The sequence below is a fragment of the Tachypleus tridentatus genome, chromosome 2 (assembly GCF_004210375.1).
Source record: "Tachypleus tridentatus isolate NWPU-2018 chromosome 2, ASM421037v1, whole genome shotgun sequence".
Lineage (NCBI taxonomy): Eukaryota > Metazoa > Arthropoda > Merostomata > Xiphosura > Limulidae > Tachypleus > Tachypleus tridentatus.
Genome location: NC_134826.1, coordinates 148,027,383 through 148,042,309, shown reverse-complemented (window position 1 = coordinate 148,042,309; position 14,927 = coordinate 148,027,383). Strand labels below are relative to the sequence as shown.

General features: G+C 30.8%; 1 pseudogene across 1 annotated transcript in view; it reads right to left on the bottom strand.

The window, feature by feature from the left end:
* The window catches only part of LOC143245635 (ceramide glucosyltransferase-like), a 72,292-nt pseudogene that overhangs the window by 8,732 nt on the left and 48,633 nt on the right, over positions 1–14,927 (bottom strand). The window contains exons 3-9 of the transcript XR_013025649.1: positions 13,409–13,511; positions 12,825–12,926; positions 11,757–11,869; positions 10,992–11,170; positions 7,268–7,354; positions 2,891–3,079; positions 7–80 (exon numbers count right to left, since the gene is read on the bottom strand). The product of XR_013025649.1 is annotated as a ceramide glucosyltransferase-like (transcript). The remainder of the gene's footprint in view (positions 1–6; positions 81–2,890; positions 3,080–7,267; positions 7,355–10,991; positions 11,171–11,756; positions 11,870–12,824; positions 12,927–13,408; positions 13,512–14,927) is intronic.

Genomic DNA, 14,927 nt, shown 5'->3' with positions numbered 1-14,927 from the left:
AAAAACAGAAATAGGGCTGAACTCTCACGGAACAACCATGCCACCACAAAGTCTCCTTTACTAAACGGTAGGGGACTGTTCTACAAAAATAAGTTACAGAATAAACCAGCTTTTTATATTTATAATGTTAAACAGGTCTCTTTGTTATCACTACTTCAAGATTATAGTTATTAGTTTATCATAAAATATTTCATATCTACTTTCTGTAAGACTAATTTCCTTACATTAATTACAACTAGCAGTTATTACAACTAACAATCTATAAACTTGTTTCTATCTAATGATCAGATCTGATATAGTTTATTTATAGACATTAATTTTTTTCAATGCTTTGGAATACATTATTCAACATTCTCTGCTCGATTGGTTAATCAACATCTCTATGAAACATAACTACTTAAGTATTATTAATGTTTTTTTTTAATTTAATAACTTTTGGTTATTCTCTGAATTTCAAATCTGAAAACAAGTGATGACAATAAAGAAGCTTTTCATAGTGGTCACTATAGAAGCTTTTCATAGTGGTCACTATAGAAGCTTTTCACAGTGGTCACTATAGCTTATGTTGGGTCTCCTCTCCAACACTAAGAGTACCTGCTACTAATTCTTTTAGAAGCTTTTCATAGTGGTCACTATAGCTTATGTTGGGTCTCCTCTCCAACACTAAGAGTACCTGCTACTAATTCTTTTAGAAGCTTTTCATAGTGGTCACTATAGCTTATGTTGGGTCTCCTCTCAACACTAAGAGTACCTGCTACTAATTCTTTTAGAAGCTTTTCATAGTGGTCACTATAGCTTATGTTGGGTCTCCTCTCCAACACTAAGAGTACCTGCTACTAATTCTTTTAGAAGCTTTTCATAGTGGTCACTATAGCTTATGTTGGTCTCCTCTCCAACACTAAGAGTACCTGCTACTAATTCTTTTAGAAGCTTTTCATAGTGGTCACTATAGCTTATGTTGGGTCTCCTCTCCAACACTAAGAGTACCTGCTACTAATTCTTTTAGAAGCTTTTCATAGTGGTCACTATAGCTTATGTTGGGTCTCCTCTCCAACACTAAGAGTACCTGCTACTAATTCTTTTAGAAGCTTTTCATAGTGGTCACTATAGCTTATGTTGGGTCTCCTCTCCAACACTAAGAGTACCTGCTACTAATTCTTTAGAAGCTTTTCATAGTGGTCACTATAGCTTATGTTGGGTCTCCTCTCCAACACTAAGAGTACCTGCTACTAATTCTTTATTAGGTAATGCTGATCTCATCATATTTCATTCCAAAAATCAACAAGTGAAGAAAATTGTTTAATATGTGACAAGAAAAAATTCCTAAAAGTATTAACTTTCATACAAATAAATTTTCCTGTTATATTTTATATTTTTAAAACACAAATATTACAAAATTAATTAAAATATAAAAGTAAAACCTAAACACGATATAGATAGTCTAACTACAGTTTATTTAGGTAAGAATCAACTGTATGTTTTAGTTGATCACACAGACAACACTAATGACAGAGCCGTTACACACATACTAGTGTAACTATAGTATATTTAGGTAGGTATAAACTGTATGTTTTAGTTGATCACACAGACAACAACACTAATGACAGAGCCATTACACACATACTAGTCTAACTACAGTTTATTTAGGTAAGAATCAACTGTATGTTTTAGTTGATCACACAGACAACAACACTAATGACATAGCCGTTACACACATACTAGTCTAACTATAGTATATTTAGGTAAGTATAAACTGTATGTTTTAGTTGATCACACAGACAACACTAATGACAGAGCCGTTACACACATACTAGTCTAACTATAGTATATTTAGGTAAGAATCAACTGTATGTTTTAGTTGATCACACAGACAACACTAATGACAGAGCCGTTACACACATACTAGTCTAACTATAGTATATTTAGGTAAGTATAAACTGTATGTTTTAGTTGATCACACAGACAACAACACTAATGACAGAGCCGTTACACACATACAGTAAGTAAAGCTGTGTGGTAATTTAAAAAGACTGTCTGTTGATAGAGAAAGTATGAAATGACCTCCTTCTAACATATAACATTATCTGAGAGAGGTAGTGTGTTCTGAGTCCTTTCTAACATATAACATTATCTGAGAGAGGTAGTGTGATCTGAGCCCTTTCTAACATATAACATTATCTGAGAGAGGTAGTGTGATCTAAGATCTCTCTAACATGTAACATTATTTGACAATGGTAATGTGAACTGAGATCTTTATAACATGTAACATCATTTGACAATGGTAGTGTGAACTGAGATCTTTCTAACATGTAACATTATTTGACAATGGTAATGTGAACTGATATCTTTATAACATGTAACATTATTTGACAATGGTAGTGTGAACTGAGATCTTTCTAACATGTAACATTATTTGACAATGGTAATGTGAACTGATATCTTTATAACATGTAACATTATTTGACAATGGTAGTGTGAACTGATATCTTTATAACATGTAACATTATTTGACAATGGTAATGTGAACTGATATCTTTATAACATGTAACATTATTTGACAATGGTAATGTGAACTGATATCTTTATAACATGTAACATTATTTGACAATGGTAGTGTGAACTGATATCTTTATAACATGTAACATTATTTGACAATGGTAATGTGAACTGAGATCTTTATAACATGTAACATTATTTGACAATGGTCATGTAAACTAAGATCTTTCTAACATATCTGGTTTTATTACAATACAAAAATATAAACATAATGAATTATTCACCCATTTCCTTCAAATATAATCATTAGCAAAAATATCAGATTAGCTGCTTTTTTATATATGTTTGCCCAATTAGGAATTTTTAGTAAAGAAAGATATATTTATACCGTTACCTGAATAATACACAGAAGAATCCAGTCAAGTAAAAACCAAAGTAGCACATGCACTAAGTACAACACAAAGCAGTCCCAGCTTAGAGAAAATTTGCTGCCCATGCAGCAAAATTCCCAAAAAAAAGACACTCAGAAAGTGGTTCAAAAAAGATAGTGTGAGGCACCATAGCAAATCGAAGCTTTCCCCACCTGTTAAAAACATAAGTTTACTTTTATAATAATTCAAATATTTTATTCCAGATTGGAGTATAGAAGTATTTAGATACATTTTATATATATTTTATAATGTTTAGACAGTTCCTTAATGGATTAACAGTAAAACAGAGATGCAGAGCACTAGAATCCAGGATTCGACTTTCACTTCTGACAGAGCACAGCAAGTTTTATAAATGAACTTTGTGTTAAAACAAACAATTTCATTTTAATTTTAATTTTACCTAATATTTCAGGATAGTTCTTACACGTATCTCCCACTGCAGTTCTTTCCCAGTAAGACCCACTTCTTAGCATGAATGTAATTTACTGCTCTTTAACTTCTTTAACCCTGGTATGTTTTACTACAGATGACAGAAAGGTTTAGTGTTTTACATTCAAATTTATATTAGAATGAAAGCTTAGTTAATTATCCATATTTAAATAGTATACAAGTTTTAAGTTCCCAATTAACAAGAAATTATTTTTAAAAACCTGGAATCTCTCCTAGTAAAAGAAAAGTGGCGTATTTTCTCTACACATCTTGTTTTCTCTCTATTCTATCATCCCTTGAACTAGTAAGAAATTAAACATAAATTGCTCACTATGGAATCATTAATCATTGCTCAGGCCAACCATAATTTTTATAGCCTTCAATTCTCTTTGGTTACAGAACTATCAATAAAAGATCAAACCTTCCTGATACATCTTCTCTTTCAGGATTTCTTCTTATATCTATATATAACTATATATCACATATAGCTGAGAGAAAGTAAACATTTTATCTATCAAATGCTGTACTCTGAACAGATAACAGTCAATTTCACTCAGAGTACAAGCGATGTTCCAGTGAGAAATTTAATGACTAGCTTGAATGAATTTGTAACAGCTCTTGTCACATGGTTAGAAAGAGAGAAAATCTGTGAGAGTTAGAGAAAACTGTCTCCTTTTTTAAGCATGTTATTAGTCAATGTTCTTTAGTGCATTATTTAATTAAATAAAAATTAATTAGTACATAACTAACATTATCATAAGAACAGTGACTCAAATGTCCTCAAGAATTGATGGGAGAAAAAAAAAGAGTGAGTATTTTATTTCATGTTTATTTTTGTATAATTATAAAAGTAACTAAAATGTAACAATAGGAACCTTTATAGGTTAGTTAAGATTACATTAGGTGAAATAAATAATGATAATATAATAATGTTCCACGAAGCACAAAGAAGCATGCATGTGGGTAATTTAATTACATTTCTTAATGTGAGCTGCACGTGCCCCAAGTGATTTACAACTTATAATGACACTGACAGTTGTTGGCCATGGTTCAAAGGACAATTAAATAAGAAAATTGAATTATTTACAGATTTTTTACAGCTACAAACTTAAACCCACTTAAGATAAAGAAATGTAGTGTCATGTTACATTTTGAAATCATTTGAGAAAGAAACAAGGGTACTTTTGTTTTATTTCAATTTTTTCTGGTCATTAAGAGGTCAGTCAAATTGACCAATCCTGTTCTGAGTTAGAGTAGAGAAAGTAAGAGGTAAAATACAAAGTCTTACTTTAAAAAAGACATTGAAATGTATTTAGGATGTTTTAGGGATTACACAAAGTAAATTTAAGATTATCAAAATGAAATAAAGTATTTTTAATGTTAACAGTAAAATTACTTTCGACATGGACTGTTGTAAACAAATAATTAATTGAGCAATGGATAAATCTTTATTTTATACTGAATATGTATTTGTGATAGGTACTTACTCCACTCACAAGATTAGATGATTTTGTTTGGTGTTTCCCTCTATGTGCAAAATTTTTTTTAAGACATGCCACAAGCCTTGCCTCCCCTTAATGGAATTAATATATTTTAAGGTATCTTTTATGCAAATCATCATGCATCATCCAACAACTAATAATAGCACAGCATGCTCACATTACACATGTGGCTCCCTCTACACTGCTCTACTGAACCTACACTTCAAAGTTCAGTAGAAGGTGTGAGTACCAGAGAAGTTGAGAAGAGACACACATTTATCATAAACAGGAAAATTACAACTTACCTCTCCTCACAAGATTATCTAGAATCCTACATTAAGAAGGAGGAGAGCCAGTGCGAGAAATAACAGAAGCTCCTATGAAAGTTATGAAGGATGCTTCCAACCCTGAAAGAAAGTGGAAGAAAACTGCACCATTTCCAACCCAGGTATACTCTTTACCCATGTGCGTGCTTCGTAAAACATAACAGGAGAAATTTCAAAGTGTAGGGTGGCTTTGGCACACAGACTGTACTCAGCAAATGTCAACCACATCCGAAACCTCCTGTATGAAGTATCAAAATCCAGAGGGTTTGATGAGGATCATACCATCTTCACCTCCAACCTAGTAAACGGGGATTACCACCAGTTTTAATTACTGGATATTACACAATCCCTACAGCAATCCAGAACTGGCCATTCAACATTGAGAAGATGAATTTAACTTGTGCTGATTCGTTGACATTCTCTTTCCACTTAGTTATGAATTTGCTCTTTCACTTTTTAGCTTTTTGCCCTTTACAGGCTTTGATGCAAGCTTGCTCATTCTCAATATAGGCTTGCTCTTTATAGGCTTTGATGCAGGCTTATTCTTTCTCTTTTTGGGCTCTGACACGGGCTTGTTCAAACTCGATTTATTTGAAGTTTAACGATTTATAACCTATCTTTTATCACTCAACTCTGAGTGGCTAGTGGAGACATAGTAATATTCCCACAATGCTTCCTCAAACAGAAATCATCATTGGCTAATATTTAAATAACACACGGTTCTAGTTCTTTTATTCTCATTGATTTCTTACATCTAATTCCAACATTTTGGCAATTTTGAACAATTCACTTTTGTTATATTTTTCTAGTTGTTCAAGGGAAAGCATTTCAAGAAAACTTTGATGATCAAATCTTGTTAGGACTGATAAATATAAATTGAAATAAGATTTGTATTTTATTTCAAATTTTGTCTCTTATTCTGATCTTGGACATAAGCCCCCAATTTGTTATGTTATTTATTATGATTTTAAATAGCCAGACTTTTTACTTTTAATTTAGAACTTGATTAAATATTGATGTGTGTTAAATTTACGAAATTTGCCAACATGATCGCTATGCACAATTTTTCCTTCACACAAATATACTTTAATAAACAAGCAACAATACAATTTATAATAATGGTTATTACAAATAATGATTTACACAAAAAAGCATTACAAACTCATGAAGCACTACCGAGTGTTTTTTCTAGTCAAGAACTGAATACTTTATCAACGGTTCTTGGAAGGTGAATTAATTTTCATTTATAAGCAAAACTTTTACAAACTTACAAGTGATATTAAGTTCTCTATCCTGTCTGAAACTGAATACTTTATCAATGGTTTAAAAGGTTTAAATAACCTTTATGCTGATACACGGATACACTTCGCTTCATAGGAATGCTAGCTATATTCTTCACAAGTAAGTTTTCCAATGAAAATATCTGATATACTTGTAGAAATACTGACGTCCTCACATTTTGTAGTATAGTTACAATTTCACTCTTTTTACTGTTTTATATCTAACATGTCATACCATATTTATGTACTTTATTCCTTCTTAGAGAACTCTATCTAACACTTCATAGTATGGTTACAATTTACCTCTTTTTAAAGTTTTCCATCTAACATCTCATACCATATTTATGTAATTTATCCCTTCTTAGAGGACTCTATCTAACACTTCATAGAATGGTTATAATTTAGCTTTTTTTTAAAGTTTTCTATCTAACATGTCACACCATATTTATGTAATTTATCCCTTCTTAGAGACCTCTATCTAACACTTCATTGTATGGTTATAATTTATCATGTTGCTTCAATATTTTAGATATCTTACCATGGATATAATTTACCCATATTTACACTTCTCTATATAAAATTTCTTAACGTAATTATTTATTGAGTCACCTGTTATACAATTTATCATATGGTCTTGCTTGTTTTTTAAGTTGTGTACCACTGCATCAACATATACCTGATGGTAAAATGTTGTAAGCTCTTAATACATGGTGGCCTCTTAACAAAACTTTAACTAGTGTATTCAGTTAATTATTTTAGTATAAAAAGTCTTACAGTATCCTTATAGTAACCATATTTTATCACTAATACTTAATGTGACCTACCTCGTAATGCGATTTCTAAAACTAGTGATGTCACAGTGCCCTGAATTTTGCCAAGCAGGCTGAGAACTGATTCTTAGCTTCCAGCCTCTGTAAACAAGAATAACGTTAATTAATCAACGTACAATTACAAAAACCTGAAGTGCATTTTTTTTTTATTCTTTGGGTAATATTTGATGTGGAAAAAAAAAAAAACAGTTTAAGAAATTTAATACTTTGTAACCTTTAATACAATGAACATGTTTCTTGTGACCTGTAACAGCTACATGTAGTTTTGGATTAGATGTCAAATATTTCAAACTGTGTACTATAACAGCTGTTTTACTGACGTAATGCCATCTTTAATGAAGCTAATTCTGTGAAATGGAAACAATTTTCGAACAGCCTATGTTAAGAGTGAATGAGATAACACAGATACTGTCCTCACTCTTCCATTCTGATATGATCATTCGTGATTGATCTTGATTTTGAATTTTATTACATTCTTTGTTATGAAGTCATACCCTTACTACATATTATTCTATCTTAGCCCTTCATGTATAACTGTCGATATATTTCTGTACCCTTACTACATATTATTCTATCTTAGCCCTTCATGTATAACTGTTGATATATTTCTGTACCCTTACTACATATTATTCTATCTTAGCCCTTCATGTATAACTGTTGATATATTTCTATACCCTTACTACATATTATTCTATCTTAGCCCTTCATGTATAACTGTCGATATATTTCTGTACCCTTACTACATATTATTCTATCTTAGCCCTTCATGTATAACTGTTGATATATTTCTGTGCCCTTACTACATATTATTCTATCTTGGCCCTTCATGTATAACTGTTGATATATTTCTGTACCCTTACTACATATTATTCTATCTTAGCCCTTCATGTATAACTGTTTATATATTTCTGTGCCCTTACTACATATTATTCTATCTTAGCCCTTCATGTATAACTGTTGATTATATTTCTGCCCTTACTACATATTATTCTATCTTAGCCCTTCATGTATAACTGTTGATATATTTCTGTACCCTTACTACATATTATTCTATCTTAGCCCTTCATGTATGGCTGTCGATATATTTCTGTGCCCTTACTACATATTATTCTATCTTGGCCCTTCATGTATAACTGTGGATATATTTCTGTGCCCTTACTACATATTATTCTATCTTGGCCCTTCATGTATAACTGTCGTTATATTTCTGTACCCTTACTACATATTATTCTATCTTAGCCCTTCATGTATAACTGTTGATATGTTTCTGTACCCTTACTACATATTATTCTATCTTGGCCCTTCATAGTATAACTGTTGATATGTTTCTGTTGCCCTTACTACATATTATTCTATCTTAGCCCTTCATGTATAACTGTTGATTATGTTTCTGTACCCTTACTACATATTATTCTATCTTAGCCCTTCATGTATAACTGTTGATTATGTTTCTGTACCCTTACTACATATTATTCTATCTTAGCCCTTCATGTATAACTGTTGATATATTTCTGTACCCTTACTACATATTATTCTATCTTAGCCCTTTCATGTATAACTGTTGATATATTTCTGTGCCCTTACTACATATTATTCTATCTTGGCCCTTCATGTATAACTGTTGATATGTTTCTGTGCCCTTACTACATATTATTCTATCTTGGCCCTTCATGTATAACTGTCGTTATATTTCTGTGCCCTTACTACATATTATTCTATCTTAGGCCCTTCATGTATAACTGTTGATATATTTCTGTACCCTTACTACATATTATTCTATCTTGGCCCTTCATGTATAACTGTTGATATGTTTCTGTACCCTTACTACATATTATTCTATCTTAGCCCTTCATGTATAACTGTTGATATATTTCTGTACCCCTTACTACATATTATTCTATCTTAGCCCTTCATGTATAACTGTTGATATGTTTCTGTTGCCCTTACTACATATTATTCTATCTTATTAGCCCTTCGTGTATGATTGTTGATATATTTCTGTGCCCTTACTACATATTATTCTATCTTGGCCCTTCATGTATAACTGTTGATATATTTCTGTGCCCTTACTACATATTATTCTATCTTGGCCCTTCATGTATAACTGTTGATATATTTCTGTACCCTTACTACATATTATTCTATCTTAGCCCTTCATGTATAACTGTTGATATATTTTCTGTACCCTTACTACATATTATTCTATCTTAGCCCTTCATGTATAACTGTTGATATATTTCTGTACCCTTACTACATATTATTCTATCTTGGCCCTTCATGTATAACTGTTGATATATTTCTGCACCCTTACTACATATTATTCTATCTTAGCCCTTCATGTATAACTGTTGATATATTTCTGTACCCTTACTACATATTATTCTATCTTAGCCCTTCATGTATAACTGTTGATATATTTCTGTACCCTTACTACATATTATTCTATCTTAGCCCTTCATGTATAACTGTTGATATATTTCTGTACCCTTACTACATATTATTCTATCTTAGCCCTTCATGTATAACTGTTGATATATTTCTGTACCCTTACTACATATTATTCTATCTTAGCCCTTCATGTATAACTGTTGATATATTTCTGTACCCTTACTACATATTATTCTATCTTAGCCCTTCATGTATAACTGTTGATATATTTCTGTACCCTTACTACATATTATTCTATCTTAGCCCTTCATGTATAACTGTTGATATATTTCTGTACCCTTACTACATATTATTCTATCTTAGCCCTTCATGTATAACTGTTGATATATTTCTGTACCCTTACTACATATTATTCTATCTTAGCCCTTCATGTATAACTGTCGATATATTTCTGTACCCTTACTACATATTATTCTATCTTGGCCCTTCATGTATAACTGTCGATATATTTCTGTACCCTTACTACATATTATTCTATCTTAGCCCTTCATGTATAACTGTTGATATGTTTCTGTACCCTTACTACATATTATTCTATCTTAGCCCTTCATGTATAACTGTTGATATATTTCTGTGCCCTTACTACATATTATTCTATCTTAGCCCTTCATGTATAACTGTTGATATATTTCTGTACCCTTACTACATATTATTCTATCTTAGCCCTTCATGTATAACTGTTGATATATTTCTGTACCCTTACTACATATTATTCTATCTTAGCCCTTCATGTATAATTGTTGATATATTTCTGTACCCTTACTACATATTATTCTATCTTAGCCCTTCATGTATAACTGTTGATATATTTCTGTACCCCTTACTACATATTATTCTATCTTGGCCCTTCATGTATAACTGTTGATATATTTCTGTACCCTTACTACATATTATTCCATCTTAGCCCTTCATGTATAACTGTTGATATATTTCTGTACCCTTACTACATATTATTCTATCTTAGCCCTTCATGTATAACTGTTGATATATTTCTGTACCCTTACTACATATTATTCTATCTTAGCCCTTCATGTATAACTGTTGATATATTTCTGCACCCTTACTACATATTATTCTATCTTAGCCCTTCATGTATAACTGTTGATATATTTCTGTACCCTTACTACATATTATTCTATCTTAGCCCTTCATGTATAACTGTTGATATATTTCTATACCCTTACTACATATTATTCTATCTTAGCCCTTCATGTATAACTGTATTTCTGTATTTAAGATTTTTCTTTGTATTTCTTTGTTTTCAACCTACCTGTCAGTAAAAGATTTAGCAAAGAAGAAATCTTCAGCCAGATACTCAGCAAACGCTTTGATTCCCCCCACTTCATCAAGCACATTTTTCCGCATCAATGCAGACATCCCAGTAGGGCAGTTGATTCTGCACAAGTCAGCAGACAAGTATATGCGTGCATGAGAAGTACCGAAGAACACCTAAATCATATAACAACAAAGACACCTTCAACAACTGAACAGTCTCTAGCTTAATATATTTTATATTCCTTACATTCATAGAGTTCTGTAAACTTAAAAACAAAATACAAATTTTAGATACATTTAAAGTTTCTACACAACTGTTATAATTGGGTCAAGGTATAATAGTCTTATTCTATATGATACTTGGAACTCTATCAAATAACTGGAGTGTTATATCCACAACACTTCAGAAATTACTCTTTTAGTGAACAAGTGTTACATCACACGATTTTAAAGCTTTATACTGTATTAAAGGATATAAGTGTTATTCAACATTTACAATTTATACTATATTACAGGATGTAGGTGTTACACAACATTGAAAATGTATACTATATTACTGGATGTAAGTGTTATTCAACATTTAAGATTTATAAAATCAGTCTTTGAGAGTATATTTCTAGAAGACATGATGATAGTTAAAATTTATTGTATCAAAAACATTATCTTTCAGATTTAACACCTACTGCTTTTGAATTTTAAATTATTAAAAGTTGTTTTAACACAAATATTGTGATAATATTATTGTTCACTTCTACCTTACCTTTTCTACTATTGCAGGAAAACCTTTCCTGTCACATGTAAAAGGCATCTGGTGTACTAACCCTGTATCATCTTTCATACAAAGAACCATGTCTAATAACGTGTCTTCTTTCACTAACCAAACAAACCAATTGTAAGTGTTACCTTCTTTAATCATTTCATTATTGTTAACACAAAACATTTCATAATGTGTCATTTCTAAAATTAGTCATCACTGAGGTTAATACAGAAACCTAAAGTCGAATAAAATGCATGTTGTCATTCACTGAAACACTTAACAAACTTATATATATATGTGTTTTTTTACAAATTCTTGTAGAAATTTAAAAAATATTTTTAACATTTTGCACCATTTTTAATCACTACAATACCTAATATACACAAACAATAAAACACGTTATTTACTCATAAAGTTAATAGCAAACTTCTCATACTGCAACAAGCCCACCATGTTTGTTTTAAACTTAAAACAAAAAGTAAACATGAAGATAATATCTTTAATATTACAATGATCACACCAATGGTTTCTTCTAACATTAGATTTAAATAAAACACACAAATTTCCCTTTGAAATTTTAAGAAAATGTAACACCTTTATAAGCTACAACAAAAAATATTTTAAGAAAATGTGACACCTTTATAAGCTACAACAAAAAATATTTTAAGAAAATGTGACACCTTTATAAGCTACAACAAAAAATATTTTAAGAAAATGTGACACCTTTATAAGCTACAACAAAAAATATTTTAAGAAAATGTGACATCTTTATAAGCTACAACAAAAAATATTTTAAGAAAATGCGACACCTTTATAAGCTACAACAAAAAATATTTTAAGAAAATGTGACACCTTTATAAGCTACAACAAAAAATATCTTAAGGAAATGTGACATCTTTATAAGCTACAACAAAAAATATTTTAAGAAAGTAATCACAACAGTTTTATGAAGATACAAACACTTATATTTAAACCAGAAATTAGACAATTATGATACTTTAATCTTTAATATATTTCAACAAACTTCTTTAGCAGGAGAAAAACCTGAAAGTTATAAGATATAACACTCACTTCTAATGCCACTATCAGAGACTAGAAACAAATCATATTTGGCTGCTTCATAACCAGGCTGCATATTGTTTATTTTTGGATTAACTCCTACTTTCATTCCTCCTACAAGGATAAAATCATGTACATATTTAGTTATTATAGCAATGATAAAGTATCATAATTACATCTGTACCAAGTAAAGTTTTTCTGCTCAGTAAGAAAAAAGGAAAGGAACTTTAACGAGGTTACAGTTATGTAATTATCGTCCAGCCAATTATGTGGTAAATGAAGAATATTAACGTGAAGTAGAAACAAGTACAACATTGTAAATAAATAATTGCATTAAAGTGAATATAATAAATAAATATTAAATAATACATCTAGTTTAATAATTAATAAAGATTATTTTGTACAATGTATTTAACTTACACAGGTTCTTGTTTTTTATCACTACTTTTTTGTAATTAAATTTTGATGCCACTTCATTTCAAATAACTACTTATAGGACTAAAAAGATATTAACCTAATAAAGGAACCATTATTCATATTAGTCTAAACTGACTTGAAATAAGCCTTAATTTTTAAGACCACACTTAAAACAATACCTATAAATATTTTGGCATCAACATTGGGATACTTTTCCAAGAGGCGATTAACTAACATAATGCAGGGGTCATTCTCATCGTTGATGCACAACAACAGTTCATACTGAAATACATAAGAGACATTTCATGATCCAGTTTCTTCTAAATGATGACAAACAACTCTTCTCTATAGCCTGTTTCAAGTCACAACCTTTACAAAAACAGTACTCTCATGCAGAAGAATATTCCGAGTGAAAACCATAACAGATTACACCATAAATAACAGCTCTGCAAAGAAACCATACTACAAGTTTATTAATGGCAAATGTTTTTACTGTCCCAAAACAACAGCTGTTCTTTGTCAAGATGGATAAAAAAAACAAGAAAGGTTTTCATATTTTAAAGTACTAAAAATAAATGGTTCACATATAATACAAACAATTTCACTGTTGTACTTACCAACACAAGATAAACAAACCTATCATATTTAAGTTAGAAGTGTAACTAATGTATCAACTAGGTAAGCACAGCAATCATATCTAGTTAAGAAGTGTAACATGTATCTACAAGGTAAACACAATTACATCTAACTAAGAAATGTAACTAATGTATCTACAAGGCAAACATAAATATAACAACAAGCAAAGAAGTGTAACTGATGTATCAACAAATTAAACACAGCTCTCACGTCTGGCTAAGGAGTGTAATTAATATATCTACAAGGTAAACACAGCTCTCACATCCAGTTAAGAAGTGTAACAGATGTATCAACAAGGCAAACACAGCTATCATATCTAGTTAAGAAGTGTAACTTATATATCTACAAGGTAAACACAGCTCTCACATCCAGTTAAGAAGTGTAACAGATGTATCTACAAGGTAAACACAGCTCTCACATCTAGTTAAGAAGTGTAACTGATGTATCAACAAGGTAAACACAGCTATCATATCCAGTTAAGAAGTGTAACTTATGTATCTACAAGGCAAACACAGCTCTCACATCCAGTTGAGAAGTGTAACTGATATAACTGTGTTAACCTTCTAGATACATGTTTTACTTCTATACCAGATGTACTTCTAGATACATGTTTTACTTCTATACCAGATGTACTTCTAGATACATGTTTTACTTCTATACCAGATGTACTTCTAGATACACCTCAACAGTGACTGCATGTAATTACGTAATATGTACTTTATGGGGAAACTATAAATTATGATTCTGGGTGGTTTGTATTAAGACAGGAAAGTTCACTTGGTTCCACACACTCTTTACCTGTGGTAATATGTACCTTATAGTATAATATGATAGTAAAGTTCATGTGATTCTGCACACTTCTTACATTTGGTAATATGTACTTTATAGTACAATAACACAGTAAGTTCACACGGTTCTACACTGTCTTTACCTGTGGTAATATGTACTTTATAGTACAATAACACAGTAAGTTCACATGGTTCTACACTGTCTTTACCTGTGGTAATATGTACTTTATAGTACAATATGATAGTAAAGTCCAAATGGTTCTATACACTTCTT